We start from the raw sequence: 19,221 nt of genomic DNA on the forward strand, positions 1-19,221 counted from the left end.
AATCACATTTACTGGTTAAAGACGCTGATTGTTATAGAAAGCACATCTGCAAAGCATCAGAAAACAACACACGTTTTGATATATTATAACATAGTAGTTATTTATTACAGTCTCCTAGTCTATTGACAAAGACTGTGTTTTACAGTTGCATTAAGCCACTGCAGCGACTTAAATTACAAATTGTACTGTTAGTATTATAATATATATGTACAGTACAAGCTGTTAATTGTTATTTTTTGCCGCTGACGTAGACTGAGGTGGAGGCAGTACAGGGGAAAAAAGGATTCACATTTGTTTGGGAAATTTAAACAAATGATTTCTCAATTATTCCTGTCGGGATCCTCCCCATGTATGAGACGCACAGAGAAAAGCCTCTTTTTATTCACTGCTATTTTTACAGTGCTGCAAGCTCCAAAGTGGGTTTGTTGGAAAATTTCCTTAACAGTGTAACTGATGTGATCAATGATGAAGTTTCCATAGATTATTCACAGTCCATCCATTATCTCTCATTATTGCCTGTTAGTTCTCCGTGTCTTTGGGTTATAGAGTATATGAGACTGTAATACCAGTCGCTCTTCAACCTGATACTTCCACCACCTTCATATTAAAATATGTATCTTTCTCCACTCCCTGGCACCTATCTGTAATCTACTGCAGATGGGGCCCTGGAATTAGCTTGCAAAAACCTCTCTTATTCCTATCTTCAAAAGCCCATTTATCTCCAGCGAAAAGCTGATAAGAGACAGGCCTGCTTGGCAAATGTGATAAGAGGGTGAAAAATCCTCCAGCTATTTGTAATGTAAGAGTTCAGGCAGATCACAGCTAGGGAAGACATGACAAACCCAGCATCATGAGACTAATGCCTTGTGCCCCCTGAAGCCTGGATACGAGATAGAAGAAGAAATGGAGATTTATTCTGCATCTATGCATGAATTCAGAAGTGAAAAATGAGCTATAGAGAGGTTCAAGAAAATAGCCCAAGCATTTGGATGCAACACTGTGTTCTTAGCAGCGAAGCCGTTGCCTGAAACCCCAGAATGTTATCAGCCAGTGTTATAAAGTAATACTTCAGTGCAGAGCTGTTTTGAACAGTGTTGTCTAGCTTTGAATATGCAACAGTCTGAGAAATAGCAGCGGATAAAATAATTTAAAAAAACATGTCAGTTAAATATGTTGTTGATGCATTTAGGGTTAAAGCTGTGCTTAGGGAGGAACGTGTTTTTAAAGTGTTGTAAATCCCGACTGGAACCTGTCTGAAATGTGGAGGTAATCCAAATTGGCTTACACTCCGAGACTTAAGCTGCCCTCTGCGAGAAACTTCAAGAAATATGGAAGTGGGTTGTGCTGTAGATTTTCAAAACACCATGCTACTCATTCTGCAAGCCATTTAAGGCCAGCACTGCCAGAACTGTGCTCGAACACTGTTTTTCCATCTTCGCCTGATGTTTCTTTATGATTTACTTGACGCAGAGCAGGTTCATCCCCAGTCCTCGACTGTGGCCTCTGCACTGCATAAAAAACGATGAATGTTTTCCTGGTGCCGAGGATGATATCTGTAAATCCTCTGACTCAGCGTCACCCGTGGTGGATTTTACATCAAGCATCAGTCTGTTGTTGCAAATAGACTGTTCGTATGATTAATTAACAGTATTTAAAAAAAAAAAATATTTACAACGTGTATGGAGGTGGACAAGGAAGCAAATTGTTCTCTCATTTACAGACTGGTGGCCCAGAGGGGATGTGGATTGTTCTGAGGACATGTCATTAGTATAACAGATGACACACAGCATGTGATGTTATTCATACTTCAAGGACACTCCCTAAGCTCCACCACTTGTGGGTCCACAGTAGGAGATGGAGAATTTATGCTTGTCCCCGTGGCACTTGGAACTACATCTTAATCCTGACAAGGGACTTGCCATAAAACACTCTCTCTACACTGAAAGCAGGGGGAGACTTTACAGGAAAGGAGGCTGCTGAGGAGCACGGCGTTTGGCAGGCTTGTCTTTTAACACGCACTGCAGAGATGTCTGTTTTTAACATTTAAGTTATAAATAACACATGGAACTGCGCGAGGCCATTAATTGTCAGGGAAGGGAGGGAAAGAGATGTTGGCAAAATAAAAAAAATCTCCCTCTGTTTTTATTGCATTGTGGTTCCTTCAGAAATGGCTCCGTTATTAACTGTATCGGACACCGATGGATTTGTGTGCATGTCCAAACAGAAGTGACCGGAGACATTCCCTGTGGTGTTAGCAGGCTCTCAAACTGCCACACAGTGGAACGAATTGACAATGAGCTGTGGCTCTTTTTGCTCATCTCTCAATATCTTGGTTTTGCTCTCTCAACTCAAACTCTCAGCTATCTATTCAAACGTGTCTTTTGAATGCCTCCAAATGCTACTAAGTCACAGGTCAGTCAGCCAATCCGTCGGCGGTCAATGTGTGTTTCATGCTCTTGGCTCAATGTGTTGAGCTCTTTGCAGGTGGTAATGAGCAGCCCCGGTGCCTGTGGAGTGGCAGGCCAAAGTGCTGTTACACGCTTGGTTCTGTGATGTTGTCATTGTTTGTATCCTAACAGAAAATTCCCCTCTTCACTTGAAACAGCCGCTAAATCCCATGCATATGTATTTCAAAGAAGCTCTGCCTTTAATCCCTGCAGTCCTCCCGCAATTAGCCGTTGAAGAAAGCAGCTAGTGCAGTACATGATCTAATAGGGGAAGCGGAGACAAACTAGAGGTCCTTTCATTCTTAGCTGCAGAGCATCTCCTGCTCGCAATGAGCTCTTTGGAACCCATCTCAAGGAGAGGTAGAGACACTCAAGTGAATTTGCCTCTTTTGAAGCCGCCGACCTGGGTCAACCTGTAATTCTGGCAGCTGGCCAGTTTCTCGTCTTTCCCCCTCATTCGCTCTGTCTGTCTCTGTCTTCCTTACCGATTTCCAAACAGCGCTTCCCCGAGAGCAGACTGTGTCTTTTGTTACCTTTATGAGGCGTAATTAAATGTGCACGGCGTGGCACAGTGTTTGAGCAGGAACCCCAGGCGTGCCATTAGCCAGATGTGGCTGCTCAATCCTTAATGATAGTGGAACAGAGGCGGAGGAGACAAGCCCAGGAGTCCTTCATCACGCCATCCCGAGGTGTCGTGTGGGCCTAATTGCCCCATCGTTTTGTGCACTATACGAGCCCCCGTGATACCTAGCTTCATGCATTCATTATGTAGTCTCCCACTGCTACTTTAGGCTGTGGTGTTCGTGTAAAACTGGAGGTGGGTGGTACACTGCAGCTAGGCTTTTAGCCAGCAAGTCTGATTCACGAGGGGAGTTCTTAACACCTTTGTTTTCAACATCGCATGCAAGAAGTTGGATGATGTGCTGTGCAATGCAGTGCATTACACACTGGAATGTTTTACTGTCATGTACTGTCATCGTGCAAGGGGGATAAAAGACATATTTTTGTGTGCATCTGCAAGTGTAAGGATACTCAACCAAAGCTGTAAATCATTATTTGTTTTCAGCTTTGGTCCATTTAGTGTTTCTGGGATTGGTAGCGGCTGTTTGCAGTTCTCTGAATCTGTTTTAGTTGCTGAGAAATGACACAGATGTTCCTGAAAGATGGGGCAACCAGGACTGCTAAAAAGCCACTTTTATAGACAACAGCCTGCTTGTCTGTCTCTGCCTGGGGGCTTTGGAAGTTCTCAGGAATCAGACTGACAAACGCTGACTGATCGGCTCACATTTACAACAATTCCTTCCAGCCTTGCCTGGGATCTTACTATGGAGAGTTCTCATATTTCCTCCTAAGCTCTTTCACTTGCAGTGTATTAAAGCCCCCCATCCCACTTCAACGCTTTCCCCATCTTTTAATCCAGCCCGCATGTTTTTCCCCCTTAGTAAGCAGATTTGACTCGGGAGCTTTAATTAGATGCGTCTTCTTCGGGATGTGAATGTGTCGGGTGGTCCGCGCACAGCCTGGGGAGCGTTGGGTGGAAATGGGCCTACATACCAAACATACGGCACCCTCGCTGGAAAGCAGACCCCTTCGTTAGTGAGGAACTGACGAGCTGCCGCTCACATTTGCGTAATTAAAACAGCCACAGATTGTGGAACAGCTGTGCAATTTAGCACTGTGGCAACACCAGTGAGTCAAGAGAGACTCTGCAAACAGAGGACGGCTATTAAGTAGATTCATAGAGGACCTCACTCAGGCCTCATCCAAGCTTTCTCCAGTGGACAAACATAATATATATTTCCAGCTACTTGGCAGGATGGCGTGCAAATGTATTAAAATCACATTTTAAGGGTTTTTTAAATCACGTAAACAGTGGTTTCTACCATGTGTGACATGGTTGCAGAAAACGGTTTTGTTAGCCTGCAGTCATTCCTACACCTTTCTTCTGTTAAAGGCCATGCTGAACATTTATCTGTATCGATGCAGTCATACAAGAACTGCTGTGAGGTAGAAAAGAAAAGAAAAGAAAGGAAAGCAAGGTCAATAGAGGGGTTTAACTTTCCATTCATGTCATGATTTCCTAGAAAAAGTTGAACATTTACAAGACAAAAAGCAGAATATTTTCTGAAACTAAAGTCATAAATTTCCAAGAAAAAAAAACATCACTTCGCAAGGTTGGACCAACCTTGTCATGCCACAAAACTGTTAAGCATGCAATGCCATGAAGCAAATCTAAATCAATATGATTTTTTCCTCTGAATAGGCCTGATCCATGGCAGTGTCTCTTCAAAGTCCAGATGCTCATGATAATGTGGTGATTCTGGCCTAAAATCACGAGCATTTACTTAATGCTAAATCTAATTGCAAAGTAGGCTCTAACTTGATTAGGTTATCCACCATAGTCATAATACAGAGCATGGGGTGGGACGGGGTGGAGAGTATGTGCCCAGCTTGCAAACACTTTTTTCTTTTTTTGCTATAAATGTACTATTTCAGTCACCCTAAAATCTGAATCCTTTTCACAAATTCATGACTTACGAGCATCGCTTTGCTGTTTATTACCATTTACACGGCACTTCTTTTGATTCTTGTTGGTTTTTAACCTAAAATGACCCTTATATACTGTTGCAAATAGTCATTCCTCGACCTAGTTTACAATTGAGAGTCTGTAATTTTAAAAAGGGTTGCTTTCTTCTTTCTTTTTAGTGCCTGGCTTGGTCCTACAAAACTATGTGTGAGAAGTAATTAAAGCATCATGGTCTCCCTTTTGTTTCTTTTTTGATTATAGTTAATACATACCATTCTACCCTCCACTTTTATTTGCTTTGTTTTTTCTCCCCACTAATCCAAAGCATCTGGTTTTCGGTTTAACCATCAGAGGATGGTGAGACTGTGCAGAGGTGCATGCACTACACATGCAGTTTAAGCTCGAGTATTCCTCTGTTGGATGATGTTTGATAAAAAGACACTAACGTTCGGGCATGTTTAGCTTTCTTTCAAGCTGTAAGCATTTTATAGCGACAACTCAAAGATAGTCATTTGCAGAGTAGTTTAGTTAACACGAGAGCGATTTCAGTCGGTCCCGTTTGTGTTAGATCAAGTCAAATTTCCAACGGTAATTTTTTTGCACGTCTAAAGAAAAGTAGTAATATAGAGCTGTGTAGCTAAGTGTGAGCCTTGTAGGGTTCAGCCCTCTTGCCTTTCCTCTCTCGCCTATCAAGTGTCAGTGACAGTGACATGCCTAGGGCTGTCAGCAGGCCATGTCCTGGCTCCGTGCTCCGTCAGAGAGTGAATGGAGAGAGCCCAGGGAACTTGTTAAATTTCTGCTAAGCTAGGCTATGCTGACTTTGACAGGAGACATTTCCTTCCAATCTCCTCGGGTCCTCTGCCGACATCATCAACCACATCTCAGTGAGTGAACAGGGCAATGGAGACGATGCAACGATAATAATGTGAAAAATGTCTATCTGCAGTAATGCCAGGTGAAGACAAACGGACAGGCAAGCGGCCAGCCTCTGCAATGTATTCTGGGAGACTGGGCCAAGCCCCTGTGGGGCTGTCATTTATTTATCTATGTGAAGTGTCTTGAGAGGTGAGGAGAGGAGAGATGGCAGAGGCTTCGCTCTGGCCTTCTCTTGAGGGATAGGAAATATAATTGGCCTGCTCTCACTCTTGGCTATGGCACCAATCAGACATTTCTCCCTCCCTCTCTAACCCACCCACCTTGCTCGCAGACATAGCTGAGGAGATGAGGCAGTGCTGGCCTTTCAGGCCCTGAGCAGGGACGACCCCAAACGAGACTTGTCACTTGTGCTTACAGTGGCATTTATTTGATCGGAGGAGGTTGTTTTTTTTCTCCCTTCCCTTCCCCCAGCCTTTTTCTCTGCATTCTTCCACTGCCTCTGTCTTTGGCTGGGGTTGTAATACTGAAAAACTAAATGCAGCTTGGCTGGGGTTACCCACAACTGCTGCTGTGCAAAGCAAATGACTTTGCTGTGAGGGACAGGCCACCTGTTAGTGACAGGGCGGGGGCTGAGTTGATAGAACAAATGTCACTGTCAGACAAACAGGCTAAAATCTGTCACAGCAGGAGAGGGAAGGAGACAACAGAACGGCTCCCACTGACCCTTCTTCTGCCCGTTTTCTTCTACTATGACCAATCAGTGTGGAAGCATTGCTATGCTAGCAAAAGCTGCTAGTATATTTTTTCTGGATAATCAAACCGGACGATTTCATGCTCGTGTTTTGTTTGATATTGCGAGCACATGTGTGTGTTTGTGTTCCTTTAATAAGAAGCAAGGGGTGTCACAGTAGTTGATGGTGTAGATGGAGCAGTGAGGCTTGTGAGCACATCTGTTTTAGCCTCTCTAATTGTGTGTGGAGGCATCGATCTGCGGTGGGTGCCAGGGCAGCGTACCAGAAGATCTTGCCTCCTTACACTGGCTTCCTGCCAGGCTCCTGTCAGCCTTGGATGTGGGTGACGGCTTGGGCAAGGATCTCAGTGTTCAGAGACCCGTTACAGGTGTGCAACAGAGCGTGCTAAGTCTCCAATTACATGTTGTTGGGTGGCACGAGATGCCATGCGGGTTCACAAGGCCAGTTGGGAGCCCCTGTGGCAATGCACCTGAGCATGTTTAAAAAACGTTAACACTACAAACCAGTGTCCCCCCTAGGCGGACTGCTTTTTGATGCACTTATCTTTTTGAAGATAAATCTATCATTTAACATGGATTAACATATTTTGGGAATCTTATACAGCAACTGAAGAGTTGCCTTCAATAACTGCAAGCAGTGATAGGATAAAGACTGGAAACACTAAATGTGGCTGGCACTCGTGTGCACCTGCAACAGCCTGTGTTTCTTTAACAATGGCGATGAGTGTGATGGGAAGTAACAAGAACAGCTTTTGTCAGGCGTGACTTGAGATGACACCCCACATCCCTCATCTTCCTACTTTGCCCAGTCTCAAAGCTTTGACTCAATCTCTTGACACACAAGTGCAAGAAAAAAAGATGTGCTTATGTTTTTTTTTTCTTTCCTGCTCAGTGTGTCATCTGGCATCTTCTGGCTATTATGTTCACATTCAATTGCATCTCTGTTTACGTTGGCTTCTACAGTTCAACCACATGCATCTTTACCGCTGACAGACATGAAATGCAAACACCGTTTTTTTCTTTTCTTCTCTGCTGAATGAATAGCATTCAGTATAAAGGCCTAGGAGCCTGGACCAGCTAATCCAAGGATTCTCTCAAATGTGAGAAAAGGCTGCTTAAGCACACAAGCTGGTGCCTTGACTTCATCTGTTTGCGTATCTCTTAATCAAATACAGGCAGAAGGCACCTGAGCCAGGCTGAGTGCTTCTGGACATGCAAATGTTGAAAGTAAGTCGAAGGAAATAGAGGGTTGCCATAGAATTACAGGAGGAAAAAAACAAACAAGTTTTTAAAGATAACAAAAGGTTTTGCACAGCTTAAGCTAGAAGAGGCTTCCTTTTGTAAGTGCAGACAACTCGACATTGAAGAGGCATTTTACAGTGAGATCGTCAGGTTTGTTTTATTGACATCAGACTGGTTTGTTAAAGCGATCCAGCACTGTGGTAATGACCTTTTAAACCTTGCTTCTTCCCATACACTGCAAAAAAATCAAAAATCAATTCAGTGCACTATGAACACAAACTTTAATAATGTCACTGCAGCCAACACTGGAAATGAAAATGCCCTGCCTCTGCATTTAACATGGTATTCTTTTTACGACTCTTTTTTCCCAGTCATACACAAGGAAAACAAAGCTTTTAACAAGCACTAAGATATTCATCGTCGCCATCGCGAACAAGCCTAGAAAAGGGTATCAGTGCTCTGGGGAACATGCTTTGCCTGTTGGGTTTTTTTTGTGCACTTGAATAATTTAAGGAGTTGCATGTAAGACAAAGATGCATTCACTTGCTTCATTATATTTTAATCCAGAGCAAATGATGCTCCACGTACACTTGGCATGGCCAACGATGTTTAGCAGCCTTGTCTTCAGTGACTGCTCATAAATCTGTTCCAGCGGTGCAAAGAAATTTGAATGCATCTTCCTCACGCTGCCTTTTTTCCTCTTCTGTCCAGGAGTTTGTATTCAGATAGATTCTAGATCAAATCCTTCTGTCCTCAGGTGCCACGCTTTACTTGGAGATTAATACAACTGGGATTTACAGAGTTCTCCAAGGCTCCTAAAAGAGCAGGCAATTACAAAATGTTAGCGTTGTATCGTTGTGCAGTTGATTCAAATACAGCCGGTGGTGAGTTCCTAGTAATTAACTGAATGTAGAAGGGTGCCCTCAGATGACTGCTACTGTGAATTGGTGCTATACAAATAAAAGTGGAATTGAACTGAATCATAAGGTTAATAAAGCTGACCTTGAGTCCAGTATTGATGGGTTGTTATTGGTCTGGACATGACAGTATAACCCACAATGACCATAAATCAATGCATATCATTATCGTTTCACACACAGCGGCAGAAAGCAACGATAACTGAAATTAAAAAGCACCACAAACACGATCGCTGTCAAGGTCGCCTCAGAGTGTGGCGTGTTCAAACGCTGTCACACAGTAAGTGTCAAGTTTAAAGCCATAAGCTCTCCCACAAGATCTCTGCAGTTGTCGCGTTGGTGTTAAACTAGCTTTTGCTGGATTCTCAAATGGTACACAGCTCACTCGCCACCTCCTCCATCATTTCTTCCCTTCCACAGCAAAGCTCCTGGCATGCCCCACTGATATCTCATGATGGTTATTTATACACTCCCACCATCCCCACATTAAGTCACACATCTGGACTGTCGGTGACAGAAAAGCTCGAGCGCTATGCCATGAAAGAGATGTAAGGGGGGCAGAGAATTTATAGCTTAGTTTAGGCCCACACTTTTCCATATTAAAGACTCAGGAGATGCCTGAATCAAAACCCTGTATACGTTTAAGAAGCAGTGGTGTTTAAAAGAAACAGCTACATCAAAGTGTAAAGGATTCAGGGCTGTGACAAAGCAGTGGGTGTACTGTGGGCTGCTGGGGTCTATGTGCTATATTAAATTCCCCTTATATCCTCAGAACACAGCAGTCCAGTAGCAACAAACCTCATCTACTGCTTATATACTAGATGGTAAATCCAATAGCAGCTTCACCTCTCTTTGTTTGCTAATGAAATTAAAGTCTGTCCCTGTCAAAAGTCACTTTAACCCTTAACAGACAACACTGGCATTCTCCTCCCTTTATAAGGCCAGCTGAGCGGTGAAGGCATTTCTGAAGGTGACTGCCTGGGCGTTAGGTGTCCTGTCCCCCCTTCTGGTAAAGCCTCAGGGAACAGCTTGGGTTACATCTGCCTGAAACCTGAGGCCCGATGTCTGCATCAAAAGTAAATTCCACTTAACTTGCCACATCCCCTTCCAATATGACCTGGGGGCTTAGGTGGCCTGAGACTACTTTATATAGCGCATACCATGTTTGTTTGTGCTAGCTTGGGAAGATAGTGTGCCTTAAAGTGAGACGGTAGAGTTTTCCACTCCACCACTTGCTGTCCCCTGCCCGAGTCCCACTTCATCCCCTGCAGGGCAAGTGGTTGTATTGATCTTGATCCCGAGCACGGTCAGCTTTCGTGGTGGCAGATGACACGAGAACGATGCCGAGATACATTTCTAAATTCTCTTTTACGAGCGAGTCGCCGTTATCAAACCCCTCTGCGAAACACCGAATTGCGAGCTATAAGTGTCGTGCTAAAGGTCACAGGGTCACAAGCATATAGCATGTTAACAGTGTAGGGTTAAGGAAGCTCTGTGGGATGCAGCGTAGAGGCTGGCGAGCGGAGCCTAGATCCCCCATAGTTTTCCTAGGCGAGAGTCGGCATTACACTCCCACTGGTATTAGAACAATATTTATTTGTGTTAGACGGGAGGTAATTCATATTACTCAAAATCACTGGCATAGTACGACTGAGATCTGCCTTTTGCTGCGCATTTTTTCCTCTCATTAAAGGTGTCCGTGCCCAGAGGAGCAAACCAAACCTACCACACATTTACATGTAGTGCCAGCTCTGCCTTTTCTTCTTTTCTGTGGTGCTGTCTTTTGCTGCAGAAGAAATTCACCATGTGTGGGTTGAGGCAATGGAAAGGGTCACAGCTTTTTTATCGCTGCATTATTTAAGATCCTGCCGAGTTTGTTTTTTTTTTCCTCTTAGCAAATTCGAGTCAAAAGCGCACTGCAATCTTAAGAAGGAGGAAAAAAGGAAGAGTGTAACTTGTGTAGCCCGAGGTGTGCTATGACTCACCTAGACATTGTTCAGATGGAGTGAAAAAAAAAGAGTTCAATAGGAGTTTCTATTGAGCAGTGCTTAAAGCCACCTTTCTCTTAACAAGCTGCAGTGAGAGGTGGTTTGCCTACCAAGCTTGCCTGCAGCTCTCCGCAGGGCGATTATGTCACGGCGGGCCAGTCAGAATGATGTGTATCTCTCTGTTAGAAGGCAGCTCTACTGCAGCAGAGGCTCTGACTAGGAATATTATTATTATCTCCTCCAGGATCCTCTCCACAGCAACAACGGTGCCGCATTGTGAGAGCTCTGGAGAAAGCTGTTTTTGAAATAATCCGCCTGTCTGTTATCCTGCCTCTCAGACAATAACATCCAGAAAGGCTTTTTTACTTTCCACCACCCACGCTGACAATGGTGTAAAGGCTTTACAACAAAGGGATGATGTGGATATGGGGAGAGTGAGTTTCCGTGTCCTTTCCTATCATACCTTCTCGCAGCCGCCCAGAGGGAGCCAGGATTTGGTTGTGGCTGTTGACCAGCCAATCAGGGAGCAGTGAGCCATGTCTTAAAGGGCTATCTGCCATCTCTGCTGCCGAGAAGCCCGGAGAGCCAAGAGAAGTCATCAGGTGCTCAGATCCATATCAGGGCCAGGGAGTAATGACGAACAGCCCCCTGATTCCGCTGGGAGATTACCTGGCTTCTTATCGCTGCTGGCACACATTCTGACATTAAAAAGGAAAGGAGGCCACGCTCTTTTCACAGTCAGCTGCGCCGCACCGAACAGAACTATCGCTATCTCCTGCTTTTGTTTTACGTCACCCATTGTCCTTATCTCTTTCTTTCCCCGTGCCCGCGGTTTTAAGCAGAACTTAACCCCCAGCCCGACCAGTGATCGAACCGCACATGCTTTTAAACGACTGAGCTCAGATGCTGGTTGTGCATTAATTGAGTTAAATGGATTGCGATGGTCGAGATGATTTGTCTGTCTGCTTTTATTGCTGCAATTTAGACTGTGCCTCATTGCATTATGCCACTTAATGAGAGCCCTTAGCAGCTGTTTTGTCTCTGCTGGTATTAACATGCGCAGGTTCACTTAACAGGAGAAAGTGGGAATGTGTTAGCCCTAATTTCCTGCAATTTGTAGCCGTTAATCAACCAAAGGCACTTTTATAAATGGAATTTCTCTACTTTTTATTCCATACCTGTTTCTCATATCCTTTCTGTGCCTCTGTGGGGTTGAGATAGTGATTTGTGACCTCCCCGATTCCTATACCTCACCACCACCAGCACCACCTCCATCCTTTAGTTGGAGCAGGTCTGGATCTTCTCTAGTGAAATATGCCTCATCCCTTTTCCTTCATTTCTCCTTATCTGGTTAGTGCTGGCTGTGGGCCCGCTGCAGCGTTGATTTGTGACCCTTTCCGTCTACAGCGGCAAGAGGCTTTAATGCAATGCGTGCCTCTTCCCTTCTCCCTACTGATGAAACGGACCTCTGCATTCCCCTGATAGATTGCTAATTTGTATACTAAACTGACAGGCAGCGGTGATAAGGGCTAGCAACTGCTACGCAGCCAGGGAGGGAGGATAGGTAGTGTGGGGTGCAGTAAGTGAGACGAAGGGTAATATTTTACACAAAGCCCAAGCCCCCCTGCTCTCTCTGCATTCATTTTCCTGCTTCTGTTGCTAGGGGGAGAGGGAGCAGGAGCTTTTCAACCCTGGCTCTCTGTCACACATGCACACACACACACGCACACACACACACGCACACACACATGTTACATGTTAAAATGGCACTCGGGGCCAAGCATAAAGAGGTTTGCGTGTGTTTTGCATGTGTGCGAGGGGAGGCCACTCCATTCTCCACAGCCACTACGGAATTCATTATCATCTTAATGATGCTCCATTTGAGGCGAGTATCTGTCGGTTGACAGTTGCGTGGGACGTTTCTTCTCTCTTCGCCATATATCTCATCATGCTCGCTGGGGGTTTGCAGTCTTGCTGGCCCACACCTGTTCTGACAAGCAGGCGGCGGTGAGAGTGGTGAGAGTGGTGGGTAGAAATTGAAGGTAAGGTAGATGTTCTCTGCCCAGGGAATGCAAAGCATCGCTACGACTTATAATAAACGACCGCTCGGGAGGTCATTAAGTTTCTGGAACAGCGCGAGGACAAATGCAGGCGAGATAATTAATTTTGTGTCTCCCATTGCAGCCAGGGAGCTGTAGGCCCACTGTGCATGTCTAATGCGGCATTTATTGCAAAGGTAGCATTAGCGGGTGTCTAGGGTGAAAAGGTGGCAGTAACTGAGGACCCTGAGTGGGTGCTGATAGCAGTCTTAATTGAAGCACTATGCTACTCCCATATGAAGGGAAAAACGGACCCCTTATTGTGTCTTGCTTGTGCGTTTTTGTTGTTTTTGTACAGATACACTTCTCAATGTAGGTGTTCCACATTGTGTTCTCTATATACAGTGGGGCAAAAAAGTATTTAGTCAGCCACCGATTGTGCAAGTTCCCCCACTTAAAATGATGACAGAGGTCAGTAATTTGCACCAGAGGTACACTTCAACTGTGAGAGACAGAATGTGAAAAAAAAATCCATGAATCCACATGGTAGGATTTGTAAAGAATTTATTCGTAAATCAGGGTGGAAAATAAGTATTTGGTCACCTCAAACAAGGAAAATCTCTGGCTCTCACAGACCTGTAACGTCTTCTGTAAGAAGCTTTTCTGTTCCCCACTCATTACCTGTATGAATGGCACCTGTTTGAACTCATCATCTGTATAAAAGACACCTGTCCACAGCCTCAAACAGTCAGACTCCAAACTCCGCCATGGCCAAGACCAAAGAGCTTTCGAAGGACACCAGGAAAAGTATTGTAGACCTGCACCAGACTGGGAAGAGTGAATCTACAATAGGCAAGCAGCTTGGTGTGAAAAAATCAACTGTGGGAGCAATCATCAGAAAATGGAAGACATACAAGACCACTGATAATCTCCCTCGATCTGGGGCTCCACGCAAGATCTCATCCCGTGGGGTCAAAATGATCATGAGAACGGTGAGCAAAGATCCCAGAACCACACGGGGGGACCTGGTGAATGACCTGCAGAGAGCTGGGACCAAAGTAACAAAGGTCACCATCAGTAACACACTACAACGGCAGGGAATCAAATCCCGCAGTGCCAGACGTGTTCCGCTGCTGAAGCCAGTGCATGTCCAGGCCCGTCTGAAGTTTGCCAGAGAGCACATGGATGATACAGCAGAGGATTGGGAGAATGTCATGTGGTCAGATGAAACCAAAGTAGAACTTTTTGGTATAAACTCAACTCGTCGTGTTTGGAGGAAGAAGAATACTGAGTTGCATCCCAAGAACACCATACCTACTGTGAAGCATGGGGGTGGAAACATCATGCTATGGGGCTGTTTTTCTGCCAAGGGGACAGGACGACTGATCCGTGTTAAGGACAGAATGAATGGGGCCATGTATCGTGAGATTTTGAGCCAAAACCTCCTTCCATCGGTGAGAACTTTGAAGATGAAACGAGGCTGGGTCTTCCAACATGACAATGATCCAAAACACACCGCCCGGGCAACAAAGGAGTGGCTCCGTAAGAAGCATTTGAAAGTCCTGGAGTGGCCTAGCCAGTCTCCAGACCTCAACCCCATAGAAAATCTGTGGCGGGAGTTGAAAGTCCGTGTTGCTCGGCGACAGCCCCAAAACATCACTGCTCTCGAGAAGATCTGCATGGAGGAATGGGCCAAAATACCAGCTACTGTGTGTGCAAACCTGGTAAAGACCTATAGTAAACGTTTGACCTCTGTTATTGCCAACAAAGGTTATGTTACAAAGTATTGAGTTGTATTTTTGTTATTGACCAAATACTTATTTTCCACCCTGATTTACCAATAAATTCTTTACAAATCCTACCATGTGGATTCATGGATTTTTTTTTCACATTCTGTCTCTCACAGTTGAAGTGTACCTCTGGTGCAAATTACTGACCTCTGTCGTCATTTTAGGTGGGGGAACTTGCACAATCGGTGGCCGACTAAATACTTTTTTGCCCCACTGTATATGTATTTATAAGGGTTTCAAATTACTGTAATTGCGTGTTAAAACAGTAACACGGGTGGCCATCTCCCAGATCAACAACAACAAGGACAAAACATGGACCTGTACTTTGAAAGGAGACACAGCTTCAGGTGACAGTGAGTGGAAAATTGGAAGAGAGGGCAGTGAAGGAGGAATCTGACATTGATGAAACACCAAGCAGTGAAGCAAATTAACACTGTGTGTACGTGGGTGTTGGAGGGGGGCGCAGTAAGTGTGAATTCACGGTCAGACAGGTTCAGCCGGGGTAATCGAGAGCCTGATCGTCCATCTCAGGATACACGTCCTTTTTGCGCACTTCACTTCTCGGGGTAGGTGGGCTTCCTGTTCACTTTCATGCTACCGATAGGTCTTTCAGCGGCACGTCACACCAGTGCAGCACAAAGCAGCTGTGTACTCCTACACTGGAACATCAAGTGTCTTTGCCTCCACTAAGACATTTGACCCACTCATCCTGCCAGTCAGGGGAGCACGGACAATATGATGCGCTGTGTTTGCTTCCTCCGCTCTATTACCCATGATTATGTAGGACAACATTCCTGCTAGCTGCAGCACAGGCACACGCTCAGTTGGTATCCATGGTATTCCTGTACGTGTCAGGTGATCGTCTTTTGGTGCTGCCCATTAAATTGTTTCTCTCTTATTGAGCTGTCAATCAAATTACAACAGTCACCTTTTCAATTAGGAAAAATGTCATTTTGCAAACTTGTTTGGAGTATATATACGCGCTTAGATTAGCCACCTCTGTGCTTGTCCTACGACGGTCTGTCAGGAACATAGTACGTGCCAAATGACTCAGAACTAAATTGTAATTATAGTCTTTACAGGCGTGAGCCCACCACAAAGCCTACTAACAGGTTTCTTTGTTTTCACACCACAGCTGTTGTGATAGCTTTGCCAGCTTGTTTAAAAATTATTTCTCTGCAGGGAGGGGAAGGGTTGCTCCTCCTTCATGAGAACAGAACAGGAGGAGCCCATATTAGGAATCTGCTTGTATTTAGTCTGGGTTTACCTAACCTTTGGCTGTAAGATTTCACCCTGTTTGGACGTCATTTGTTCTGGCTCCAAGGAGCAGCTGTAAGATCAAAGGTAGCTGGAGGCCGAGGGATCGTTTGATAAAAAGTACGAGGGGGGGTGTCTGGTGGATGGGGGAGAGAAACTGGTCTCTCAGCAGTCTTTACTAAATGAGGTTAATTGAATCTGGGTAATTGCTGACCTTCCTGTCTCAGTGAAATTACAGCCTTAACTGATCAATGCTTTTCATAAATTTATGCCTCAAGGTCGTTCAGCTGATTATACTGCCCTCCCTTACTGCCCACGTTGCCTCGCTCAGTTGGCCCATTGTGCGAAAAATTAAGCAGGGAAGCGTTTCAACACAAAAAGAGTGCAATTATGCTCGTTTCAGATTTTCCAAATTAATTAGCTTGCTGTGTTTTTAAGTAAAGGGAGCGTGGACGTGGAACATTTTCAAAGATTATTCCTCCTCGCTTCTTTGCTGTGAAAGCAAATGCGTTTGGCTTTGCAGGAAATGTCCTGCTCTCCTTCTGCTACTCTGCAATTATCTGGAGATTTATGCAGTCAATAAGTCACTGGTGTTCGGGGAAGTTGGGGACTTTTTAAAACAAACAGCAGTGTAATTTGTAATTTGGCATTCCCTAAATCTGGGAATTATGGTTCTCCATGTGGCTCTTTAGGGAGTTAGCACTCTGATGGTGGGTTTACTGGCCAAGCTCCCTCCCTGGACTCCTTCTTTTTCTTCTCCCTCTTGTTCCTTTTTACGCCTGCCGAGGAAACGGGAGGATTTCACAGCTGCTGAGAGCTGGGCCCTGGCTGGGCCCTATGACCTCCTTCTTGCTTACCCCCTCCCTCCCTGAGTCTCGCTCCCTTTTTTCTCCAGCTCTCCAGCAGTCTCTTTCCTCAGGGAGCTCTTGTGTGGCTCAGAGGAAGCTGAATCATAAAGCATGGCTAATGAATAGAATAGGGAAGGAAAGCTGAGGCCTGCTGACGGCCCTCCAGAGAGGAGGCCAGGCCCCTGAAGCCCGAGGCTCAAATAGCAGACGGTCCCCACAAAGGTCAGGCTTCCTGCGGCCCGCTCCAAGGGCTTTTAGCTCCCAGGCAATGTGGCTTGAATTTCCCCCATTATTTTTTAAATGGTTAAATTTCCCCGTTTCCTTTGGAAAACCTGGCCTCTGCTCCTCTTTCTGTTTTTCATTGTCTCTCCCATTCTCTCTATATATATATTTCCCCTCTGTCTCATCTTTCTCCATCTGTTTTTAATGGCACCCAGTGTTGCCTCAACAAAGAGAGTGTGAAGAATTTGTTATACATGACCTCTGTACACCACAACCGCAGGCAACTCAGACTGCCAGCAGCACAGCCCCGTGAAAAAATGTCAACGTGACCAGCGAAACCCAGAAAGTTCTGTAAAAACAACAGCTAGCAACATCAGGGCTCTGCTTTGACATGCCTTTTTAAGAAGTGCTCTTTGCAAGCCGGCCTTGTAATTGTGGATTATACAACGGACTCATGCAGACTTGGCAGGTGCAAAACACAGCATTAAAGTCTAAATATTGGTTGTTGATGTTACTTGGAATACATTTGCACTATAAAACAGCTCACTGCACAGTGAAAACAGCCAGATTAGGAATAAGGAGATCTTGGCACGTGAAGAACAAGCGTTTTCTGTTCTCTTTCTCATGAACGTGTTATGTCTGTCTAGCTGTCTGGAGAACCACTCTGGTCATAACAATTGCTTCAACTGTTACGCTGAGTTATGGCATTACCTACCCTGTCTTTTCTGGTTTTGTGACCCTGTGCCACACTAAGCGAGTCCTCGAGCCAACTCCCGTGTCCATTTGACAAGCTTCATTTCATTCTGAGCCCATATTTTTCTTCCAGGGCCTCCAGGGCAGCGATTCAAGGCTGAGGTTGTGCTGTTGCAGCGCTGAGGCTTGGTACTGGAGTGTTTAATGTCGTCCAAAGCTAACAAAGAGCCTGTGTTGTAGGCTGGCGCCCTGGTTCTGGGAGACTGAAAGAGGGCAATGCACAACACTCTGTCTTTCCTCTATAGTCTTTCACCTTGTCTACTGTAAGAGGAAACAGGAAATATTGCAGTTCAGCTGAGTGTTCGCCCTCCTTTGAATGTTCCACCCACTGAGACTGAAGAGCTGTTATTGACCTTTTCTTACAACGTCTGCTTGAGGTTATTGAACTACCCAAAATTCGCCAGTTGTCTTCCTATAAGCGCTGCAGTTAATTATTAGCGTAACTGAGACAGTTGCAATTGTTGCTGTCTAATTGTTGCTGAGGTGTTGAAGAATTTAATAAATGCCTAATGTGTCCTCGATTCAAGCCTAATAGTGCTGACATAACATCACTGGCTTAGAGCAAATCTTGTGTTGTTTAATCATTTTAAATGTGTCTGGCAGATGCAATCGTTCAGAGGCACTTTGTGGCATCTTCCCTTTAGGTTCAATACCTGCATTTTGTTGAGTGTTGAGCTGAGGCATCAAGCGCAGACATGCAAACATTGTTCTGAACAGTAACACAGTGGCAGCCGAGGAGAAATTGGGAGAAGAGGATGTCCTCAAAACACTTGTGAAGTACTAACAGGGATGCCAAGGACAGCCATCTGTGTTTACAAAATCATTTGCTTTCTCTTTCTGTCTCTGTCTCTCTTGTACTCACTCTGATTCACTGTTCATTCTTTACATATGCTCCCTTTGTGCCGCATAAAATACAAGCATGGCAGTTAAGGACACTCGGGCCCTTTGGGTGGAACATATGTTCAGCTTTTGCAGCTTTTTACAAGTCGGCAGATCCCAGATGAGAGCAGCTAAAGCAAAGGGAAATAGTGGCTTTAAACAAAGCCCCTATATGGGCTGCTGTTACAGGCCGAGGGTTTTCATGGTTAATGCCGTCCTCCAAGCACGCAGACAGTGTTTTTGAACAATGTGGCTTTGCTGCTGTTTTGACTTGCTGTGTGGTCAGCGGCCATGTTTTTTGCAGAAATAGCTGATGTTACTTTTATTAGGTGTTCTAAATTCAAGGGCAAAATAATCCTTCTGTGTTTAATATACTACAGATGGCTTTCTTCTTCATGCGTTTGCCCAAGCACCATTTTAATATAGACAACCAGGTCTCTCCGCTGCTCAGTGTCATTTGCATTAGCCACGTCTGTAAACGATTGGTCATCACTTTGATACTGTCGTCGATATTAAATGAGAGACATATTCTATTCGTGAGATATGTACGTTTCTTGAAAAATAACACAAAATGAAATATCATTTCTGAGGGCTAGAGAGAGGGTGCTGGAGCCTTTGTGTTCGTAACGCTGCATAGCCATCTTCTGACTTCCTCCGTCTCTGCTGTCTTTGACAGCATTTCCTT

The 19,221-nt window shown here is 44.8% G+C and overlaps 1 protein-coding gene across 8 annotated transcripts in view; it reads left to right on the forward strand.

The window, feature by feature from the left end:
* Positions 1-19,221, forward strand: part of fbrsl1 (fibrosin-like 1) — a 283,332-nt gene that overhangs the window by 229,956 nt on the left and 34,155 nt on the right. The gene's annotated exons all lie outside the window — the stretch shown is intronic.

Source organism: Aulonocara stuartgranti (genome assembly GCF_965226115.1).
Source record: "Aulonocara stuartgranti genome assembly, chromosome: 12".
Classification (NCBI taxonomy): domain Eukaryota; kingdom Metazoa; phylum Chordata; class Actinopteri; order Cichliformes; family Cichlidae; genus Aulonocara; species Aulonocara stuartgranti.